This window comes from Salvelinus fontinalis, chromosome 18, assembly GCF_029448725.1.
Source record: "Salvelinus fontinalis isolate EN_2023a chromosome 18, ASM2944872v1, whole genome shotgun sequence".
Taxonomy (NCBI): Eukaryota; Metazoa; Chordata; class Actinopteri; order Salmoniformes; family Salmonidae; genus Salvelinus; species Salvelinus fontinalis.
In genome coordinates this window covers 7,053,459-7,063,300 of record NC_074682.1, presented here as the reverse complement: position 1 = coordinate 7,063,300, position 9,842 = coordinate 7,053,459, and the positions used below count along the sequence as shown (strand labels likewise).

Below are 9,842 nucleotides of genomic sequence, written 5' to 3'. Positions count from 1 at the left end.
AGCGGGGTATGAGCATATATTACATATACCGACCATGGCTAAGGCCAGGAAAGGCTGGCATACAAAATACTTTTTCTTCATTTTGAAAAATATATTTCATTTATCACCACTGGACGTCACATCCCCAAGCAAGGAAGATTTATCATCAAATGCGGTGAGTATTATGGCTTGGATAGGTTTTAGCCTGGTCGAGGCAGAAGATAATGAGAACAGGGTGGTGGACAAAGTCCTGTAAGCAACAAAGTGAGGTAGTTTGTGCATGCAGTCAGATTGAATGGTGTGTGCGTGTAATCAGCTATATTGTGTGCAGAGACTGTGGCATGAGTAAAGCAAGGTTGTAGATATAATTGCTTATCATAAACTATGGAGCGAGACAGGATTATCTAGGTGTATACTTTGGCGCCATCTACAGGCTGAATGTTACGTTGGCGGACCAGTTATCGCTCTCCTTCCAAAACGTGGTTACACATATAAACTTCCAGTATTACTAACTATACAGTAAATTCCTTGAAAAGTCTATGTAAATTAACAAACCAAATCGTGCTCTTTGGTCTACAGTAGTCTACAGTAGTGTACAGATTAGGCTAAAGTTTGTTGGCTAGGGAAAATATGATTTGATTGAAATAATCAAATCATATTTTCCCTAGCCAACAACCATTTGTCCAAATGATAAAACATAATTGCTAGAATGCATTACAAATCAAGTAATAACAAAAGTTGATTACATACTTTTCTTTTTCATTTCAGAAATGTAACCCAGGAGTCCATTTCCAGGGGTATTATTTTTATTTGACTTTGTTTATTTGGCTCTTATGTTGGTTCAAAACAACTGGGAACTCTGAAAAATACAAGGTAAATTCATGACATCAGTGATCTTCAGGTCGGAAAAGTTGGAGCTCTAGAAAGAGCCCAGAGTTGGAATTCCGAGTTGGATTACCGTTCAAATCTATGTTTCCCAGTCTGGGCGCCATAATTATTGGGACAGTGAAGCATTTTTTCTTCTGTCGACTCTATACTCCCAAAGTTTGGATTTGAAATCAACGAAGTTAAAGTGCTGATGGTCACCTTTCATTTGAGGGTATCTTCATCCATATCGGGTGAACCATTTAGAAATGACAGCACTTTTTGTACGTAGTCCCCTTATTTTAGGGGACCAAAAATATTGGGACAAATTTACTAGTATGTGTATTAAATTAGTAAAAAGTTAAGTATTTGGTCCCACATTTATAGCACGCAATGACTACATCAAGCTTGTTACTCTACACATTTGTTGGCTGCATTTCTGTTTGTTTTGGTTGTGTTTCAGATTAATTTCTATTGGGCACAAAATAATGTTCAATAATGTATTGTGCCATTTTGGAGTCACTTTTACTGTAAATAAGAATATAATGTTTCTAAACACTTCTACATTAATGTGGATGCTACCACGATTACAGATCATCCTGAATGAATAGTGAATGATGATGAGTGAGAAAGTTACAGATGCACAAATAAACTCAGCAAAAAAAGAAACGTCTCCTTTTCAGGACCCTGTCTTTCAAAGATAATTCGTAAAAATCAAAATAACTTCACAGATCTTCATTGTAAATAGTTTAAACACTGTTTCCCATGTTCGATGAACAATCATGGGGCGGCAGGTAGCTTAGTGGTTAGAGCTTTGGACTAGTAACCGAAAGGTTGCAAGGTCGAATCCCTGAGCTGACAAGGTAAAAATATGTTGTTCTGCCCCTGAACAAGGCATTTAACCCACTGTTCCGAGGCTGTCATTGAAAATAAGAATTTGTTCTTAAATAAAGGTATATTTTTTTTAATGAACCATAAACAATTAATGACCTTTGGAACAGTCGTTAAGACACTAACAGCTTACAGACCGTAGGCAATTAAGGTCACAGTTATAAAAACTTAGACTTAGGCCTTTCTACTGACTCTGAAAAACACCAAAAGAAAGATGCCCAGGGTCCCTGCTCATCTGCGTGAACGTGCTTTAGGCATGCTGCAATGAGGCATGAGGACTGCAGGTGTGGCCAGGGCAATAAACTGCAATGTCCGTACTGTGAGACGCCTAAGACAGCGCTACAGGGAGACAGGATGGACAGCTGATCGTCCTCACAGTGGCAGACCACGTGTAACAACACCTGCACAGGATCAGTACATCCGAACATCACACCTGCGGGACAGGTACAGGATGGCAACAACAACTGCCCGAGTTACACCAGGAACGCACAATCAGTGCTCAGACTGTCCGCAATAGGCTGAGAGGGGCTGGACTGAGGGCTTGTAAGCCTGTTGTAAGGCAGGTCCTCACCTGGCAACAACGTCGCCTATGGGCACAAACCCACTGTCGCTGGACCAGACAGGACTGCCAAAAAGTGCTCTTCACTGACAAGTCGTGCTTTTGTCTCACCGGGGGTGATGGTCGGATTCGCGTTTATCGTCGAAGGAATGAGCGTTACACCGAGGCCTGTACTCTGGAGCGGGATCGATTTGGAGGTGGAGGGTCCGTCATGGTCTGGGGCGGTGTGTCACAGCATCATCGGACTGAGCTTGTTGTCATTGCAGGCAATCTCAACGCTGTGCGTTACAGGGAAGACATCCTCCTCCCTCATGCGGTACCCTTCCTGCAGGCTCATCCTGACATAACCCTCCAGCATGACAATCCCACCAGCCATACTGCTCATTCTGTGTGTGAGATTTCCTGCAAGACAGGAATGTCAGTGTTCTGCCATGGCCAGCGAAGAGCCATTGAGCACGTCTGGGACCGGAGGGTCAGGGCTAGGGCCATTCCCCCCAGAAATGTCCGGGAACTTGCAGGTGCCCTGGTGGAAGAGTGGGGCAACATCTCACTGCAAGAACTGGCAAATCTGGTGCAGTCCATAAGGAAGAGAAGCATTGCAGTACTTAATGCAGCTGGTGGCCACACCAGATACTGACTGTAACTTTTGATTTTGACCCCCCTTTGTTCAAGGACACATTATTTCTGTTAGTCACATGTCTGTGGAACTTGTTCAGTTGATGTCTCAGTTGTTGAATCTTGTCATGTTCATACAAATATTTAAACGTTAAGTTTGTTGAAAATAAACGCAGTTTACAGTGAGAGTGAGAATTCTTTTTTTTGCTGAGTTTATCATACCAAGACATGTGAACCTCTTAGCATTTTATAGACGCGCAAATATCACACCCCCACCAAAAAAGCTAACCTCCACATCAGATTGTGTAGAAACGGCGAAAATGAGCTTTAGATGCCCAAATAATTCTGAGGGAGGTTATGTCCCCCCAGTTCTAAAACAAAGTTGCGCACCTGGATCTGAGGAACCATTTTAGCAGCTACAGAGTAAGTTGCTTGGCCCTAACCAATGCTCCGTAATGGCTGTGTGTCAACCTGCCTCTCCTCATGGTGTGCCAGTTGGGGTTGGTGCGCTGTCCAACAGTTGCCTGTCGAATAGCCCCCTGCTGCTCCACCGACAGCGCCATGCCAGCTAGGTGCCCTTGTTTTTTTAACAGACAGGGATGACAGGGAGGGTAGCGGTTGTTCTGGCTCAAGTTCAAGGAGCCATGACATTCCACTGACAATGCCCTTGTAGAGTGTTGACAGCTGTGTAGAACACATTGTATTGCTAAGATGCTCAAACTTCACTTAATAGCTACACTCACTGACACAGGAGAAACTTTCTCCCTCATGCTGGCCCTGACCAAACCGGTTAGTTGCCTCTCACTATAGCTGCATTTTCCACATGGCCAGAGTTATAGAGGTCTTCTCCCTTTTTAATGCTCTTATGCTCATCCTTGAAAAATGACATAAGTTCTGAAATAGACACCAAAGTCAACATAGTGTACAAACAATTACAGTATCTAGGCTAAGTAATACAAAATAATTTTTTGATCTACTGCTCTGCTAACTAGCTAGCTAAAGTGTGATCAGTGGCTAGATAAGACAGAGAAAGGGGTCGGGAAGAAGTTTCACACTTCAATACATTTCAATACATCACATGGATTCTTCATGGATTGGGCACAGGTCTCTGATCGCGCTGGTGAACGGTAGCTGACAGTGTCGACTAGAGACGACGTGCAGGAGCTTCCTACAGGAATTCATAGTCTTGATGAGGTCTTCTCTGTCGCTAAAAGTGGAGGCTCCTCAGAGGAGGAAGGGGAGGACCATCCTCCTCAGTGAATTTCATAAAAATAAACATAGTGAAACAATAAAGTAATCCTTTTTAGATAAAACTATACTAAATATATTTGCATGTCACTAAATAATTTATTAAAACACACTGTTCTACAATGAAGGTCTACATTAGCCTCACCAGCCCTCTGTAGGGTAGCTCCATGGTGTAGCCGGAGGACAGCTAGTTTTCGTCCTCTTCAGGGTACATAGGCAATACAAAACCTAGGAGGCTCGTGCTTGTCACCCTCTTCCATAGACTTACACAGTAATTAGAACAATTTATAGAGGACGTCCTCCAACCTATCAGAGCTCTTGCAGCATGAACTGACATGTTGTCCAACCAATAGAATGAATCAGAGAATTAATCTAGTACTGAAAGCATACGCTACAGCTAGCTAGCACTGCAGTGCATAAAATGTGGTGAGTAGTTGACTCAAAGACAGAGAAAGACAAGAGTTGAACAGTTTAAAAAAAAATGCATTCATTAAAAAATGAAGAAGCAACAGAGAGAGAACTATAGCTATTTAGGTGTATTTTTCCCCCATTTACTTAGCTAGTTAGTTAACCTACTCAAACACCCGGCTCAAACAGAGAGGGATGCTATGTTAGCTAGCTGGCTATCTAACACTGGAACTCTTCCAAGTCAAGGTAAGTTTTATAAATTTATTGCCACCGCGGCCCGCTGGCTTGACTGTTAAACTACTTGCTGCTGACTGTATACTGTACTGCATGATTATAGCAGGTTCACTAATGTGTTAGTTGTAGTAGCTATACTGAACAAAAATATAAATGCAACATAGAACAATTTCAACAATTTTCCTGAGTTACAGTTCATATAACGAAATCAGTCAAATTAAATAAATTCTTTAGGTCCTATTCTATGGATTTCACATGACTGGGCAGGGGACCATCCCAGCCAATCAGAATTAGTTTTCCCCCACAAAACGGCTTTAATACAGACAGATATACTCCTCAGTTTCATCAGCTGTCCGGGTGGCTGGTCTCAGAGATCCCGCAGGTGAAGACGACGGATCTGGAGGTCCTGGGCTGGCATGGTTACACGTGGTCTACAATTGTGAGGCCGGTTGAACATACTACCAAAGTCTCTAAAATTACGTTGGAGGCGGTTTATGGTAGAGAAATTAACATTAAATTCTCTGGCAACAGCTCTGGTGGACATTCCTGCATTCAGCAAGCCAATTGCATGCTCCCTCAAACCTTGAGACATCTGTGGCATCTGTGTGACAAAACTGCACATTTTAGAGGGGCCTTTGTGTAATGATCATGTTTAATCAGCTTTTTGATATGCCACACCTGTCAGGTGGATGGATTAACATGGCAAAGGAGAAATGCTCACTAACAGGGATATAAACAAATTTGAAAGAAAAGCTTTTGATGCGCATGGAACATTTCTGGGATCATTTATTTCAGGTCATTAAAAATGGGACCATCACTTTACATGTTGTGTTTATTTTTGTTCAGTATATGTTGACTGAAGTCCACAAGGAAAGGGAAAATGTGAGAGGAGGAGAGCACATGAAGGCAAGAAGGAATTATCCAACAATCAAAAAGATCATGCTGTTTGTATGTGGCTGCTATGAAAGTCATCTGGGGCACCACGGGAAAATGTATTTAATGAGTTACCGTTTCCCGAATGAACTCAAAAATATCAGAATATCTCAATATACTATCCGTCATCCATCAATCATTTGCTCCTATTTCCGTCTCATTCTGAACGTCGTAATAACCTATAAATCTGCACAAACCCTAGTCTCCATGATGAGTCAGCGATACACAAATTGGCTTAATTATTCTTTTGCTAACTAAATAATCACACAGAATTACATAAACACACACAAGATAGATTATGTGTTGATTACTAACAATGCAATGAAAAGTCCCTAGTGGCCTAACCCGATATGACGGCTTGGTACACAATTGAAAGGGATGGGGAAAGAAAGAGCGGGAGAAGGAGAGACAAAGGAATTCAACTATTACACATACAGTTGAATACTACGCTCATCGTAAATATGGATATTTAGCACCCTAACAGCCGCTCATTCGTATTTAGAAATGAAATGTACATATTTATGCTTGTATGTCTTTGTTGTCTCTCTCTGGTGAAATCGCCTGATCAGTCTGTGACGAATAGTTTGACAGAAAGTCTCTGGTTGTGTAAGTCTCTGGTTGTCCACCAGAGGTCACCATGTCTAGTCATTTCTAGTCATAGCTTTTTGGTCTTGGAGTGTCTGTTAGAACAGGTCTTCCAGAAGTGTACCACGCGGTGTTCAGCGGGCCTTGTCCTTCACTCTGTTTGATTAGAACAGATACCTATAGTGGTGAGAGGAAATTGTTCTTTGTCTCTCATCTTCAGGCTGAGTTTCCTAGGCTAAAAGTGCATAAACAGCTACAGACTGAATGTCCCTGTGTAGTCTTCTTCTTCGAGAGAGTTTCAAAGGGTTTAACCATTTTCTGGTATGTTAATCTTTAAACCATTTTGTAACATATTCAGCCCGTACTGCACTCATACTTATCTTTATTTTAAACCATTTCTCAGCGCTGTCTGGTCTGTAGAAATTCCAACCATGTCAGCGTGTGGATGATCCTCACGCTCTCAGGTCTAAATGGTTGACTATTCAGGGTACAGCTAAGACCACTGTACACACCGGCAACAACCCGGCATGTTTTGGTCTCATACACTGGTTCTCAATCCTGGTCCTTGGGACCCAAAGGGGTGCACATTTTTGTTTTTGCCCTAGTACTACACAGCTGATTCAAATGATCAACTCATCAAAAGGCTTTGATGATTTGAATCAGGTGGGTAGTGCTAGGGCAAAAACTAAAAGATGCACCCCTTTGGGTCCCCAGGCCCAGGATTGAGAACCACTGGTCTAATATGTTAATTATTTAGGAGTCCTTTATAAGCTATCTGGCAAAAGGGGCGTTCCCTCCTTTTTGCATAATGTCTGTGCCAGACTTGGTTACTGACATGAAAAACTATTCTCATCTAGGCTAAAGGCTAAAGGCTAAAATCACATTTCATCTTCTCACAAATAGTTCAATATTTAATCATATAAATTCCACAACATTTAGATGTAAATCTAATAACTGGGATATATACATTTGTAGAGTTACCGTTATTTGGTTACACCGTCCTTAATGACTTATTTGTCATGATAATTGTTTAGAGCCCCACCAACCATTTCCCACATTATTTACATTATAAATATTGTTTCAATGTCCAAACTTTTGATGTTAAAGTTTTGGCCAAGTGTCTCTCTGTTGTAACACTCAGACATTCCATTTTCAATACTGCAGAGCCCAATGGCAGGTATTTATGATCCGGTTGTTAAGTCATAAAACCGGGCCAACTTCCTCCCTCTCCCCATCTGCAGGAGGAGCTGACCCACTATAACCTGATCCTTCGAATCCTCACAAGAGAGTCATGACAGTCCCCCTCTGGTGGATTCAACTTGGAAGGATCCTGCAAGTTGCAACCCACCATAAGAATGACCATCGGATGTCCTGGTTTGTGGATCAGCATAGCAGTGGCAAGTCGGTTAGGACATCTACTTTGTGAATGACACAAGTCATTTTTCCAACATTTGTTTACAGACAGATTATTTCACTTATAATTCACTGTATCACAATTCCAGTGGGTCAGAAGTTTACATACATGAAGTTGACTGTGCCTTTAAACAGCTTGGAAAATTCCAGGAAATTATGTCATGGCTTTAGAAGCTTCTGATAGGCTAATTGACATAATTTGAGTCAATTGGAGGTGTAACTGTGGATGTATTTCAAGGCCTACCTTCAAACTCAGTGCCTCTTTGCTTGACATCATGGGAAAATCTAAATAAATCAGCCAAGACCTCAGGAAAAATAATTGTCTGGTCCATCCTTGGGAGCAATTTCCAAACGCCCAAAGGTACCACATTCATCTGTACAAACAATAGTACGCAAGTATAAACACCATGGGACCACGCAGACCACGCATACCGCTCAGGAAGGAGACGCGTTCTGTCTCCTAGAGATGAATGTACTTTGGTGCGAAAAGTGCAACTTAATCCCAGAACAACAGCCTTGTGAAGATGCTGGAGGAAACAGGTACAAAAGTATCTATATCCACAGTAAAACGAGTCCTATATCAACATAACCTGAAAGGCCTCTCAGCAAGGAAGAAGCCACTGCTCCAAAACCGTCATAAAAAAGTCAGACTACGGTTTGCAACTGCACATGGAGACAAAGATCGTACTTTTTGGAGAAATGTCCTCTGGTCTGATGAAACAAAAATAGAACTGTTTGACCATAATGACCATTGTTATGTTTGGAGAAAAAGGGGGGATGCTTGCAAGCCGAAGAACACCATCCAAACCGTGAAGCACGGGGTGGCAGCATCATGCTGTGGGGGTGCTTTGCTGCAGGAGGGACTGGTGCCCTTCACAAAATAGATGGCATCATGAGGGAGGAAAATTATGTGGATATATTGAAGCAACATCTCAAGACATCAGTCAGGAAGTTGAAGCTTGGTCGCAAATGGGTCTTCCAAATGGATAATGACCCCAAGCATACATCCAAAATTGTGGCAAAATGGCTTAAGGACAACAAAGTCAAGGTATTGGAGTGGCCATCAAAGCCCTGACCTCAATCCCATATAAAATTTGTGGGCAGAACTGAAAAAGCGTGTGTGAGCTAAGAGGTCTACTAACCTGACTCAGTTGCACCAGGTCTGTCAGGAGGAATGGGCCAAAATTCACCCAACTTATTGTGGGAAGCTTGTGGAAGGCTACCTGAAACGTTTGACCCAAGTTAAACAATTTAAAGGCAATGCTACCAAATGCTAATTGAAAGTATGTAAACTTCTGGGAATGGGATGAATGAAATAAAAGCTAAAATAAATAATTTTCTCTACTATTATTCTGACATTTCACATTCTTAAAATAAAGCGGTGATCCTAACTGACCTAAGACAGGGAATGTTTATAAGGATTAAATGTCAGGAATTGTAAAAAAAACTGAGTTTAAATGTATTTGGATAAGGTGTATGTAAACTTCTGACTTCAACTGTAAATTATCCTGTACAAGATTTTGTACCGAATATATTACGTTGTTACAGGTGTCAAGCTTATGCGCATGTGGCAGCAGTGTGTAGGATGGAGGTTCCTAGGTGTGAGAAGTGTGCAGAAGGGCATTTATTGGATGCCAACCTCCGTTAAACCTCATCGAAGAAGAATTCTAGCGTGTACACGCTCATTCACGCTCTTTACAAACCGCTTATCGTTTGACATGGGCTGCGTTTCAAACTCATAAAAGACACACCCTCGTCCACTTAACCTCGCTTATGCCCTTGGCGGAATCCCTGTCACCATCTTGGACGTCGGTTCAAACGATTAGCCAAACAAGGGAAGTTCGCAACGCAAGCCCCTCAGCCCTCGTTCTTGATTGAGTTTGCAAGTGTACAATTATGTTCCCTTCGGGGCCTGAAACGCCCCATAATTCCATTTGCGATGATTGTACATCCACTAAGAAAAGTCAGCCAAAACTTAAAACCTCAACATCAATATGGAGAAGTTAAGTGTAAGTAAAAACGAATGTAAAAAGGTTCAAAATTGTGCTGCTAATGCACATGATGGTACAAACACATCTCATAAAAGTAATGTTTTTGTTTGGTTAGCTTTTGG

General features: G+C 41.8%; 1 non-coding gene across 1 annotated transcript; it reads right to left on the bottom strand.

The window, feature by feature from the left end:
• Positions 1–589: 589 nt before the first annotated feature.
• LOC129816076 (small nucleolar RNA SNORA36 family) lies at positions 590–703 on the bottom strand. The gene has a single exon (XR_008753519.1). It is a non-coding gene; the product is annotated as a small nucleolar RNA SNORA36 family (small nucleolar RNA).
• Positions 704–9,842: the final 9,139 nt, after the last annotated feature.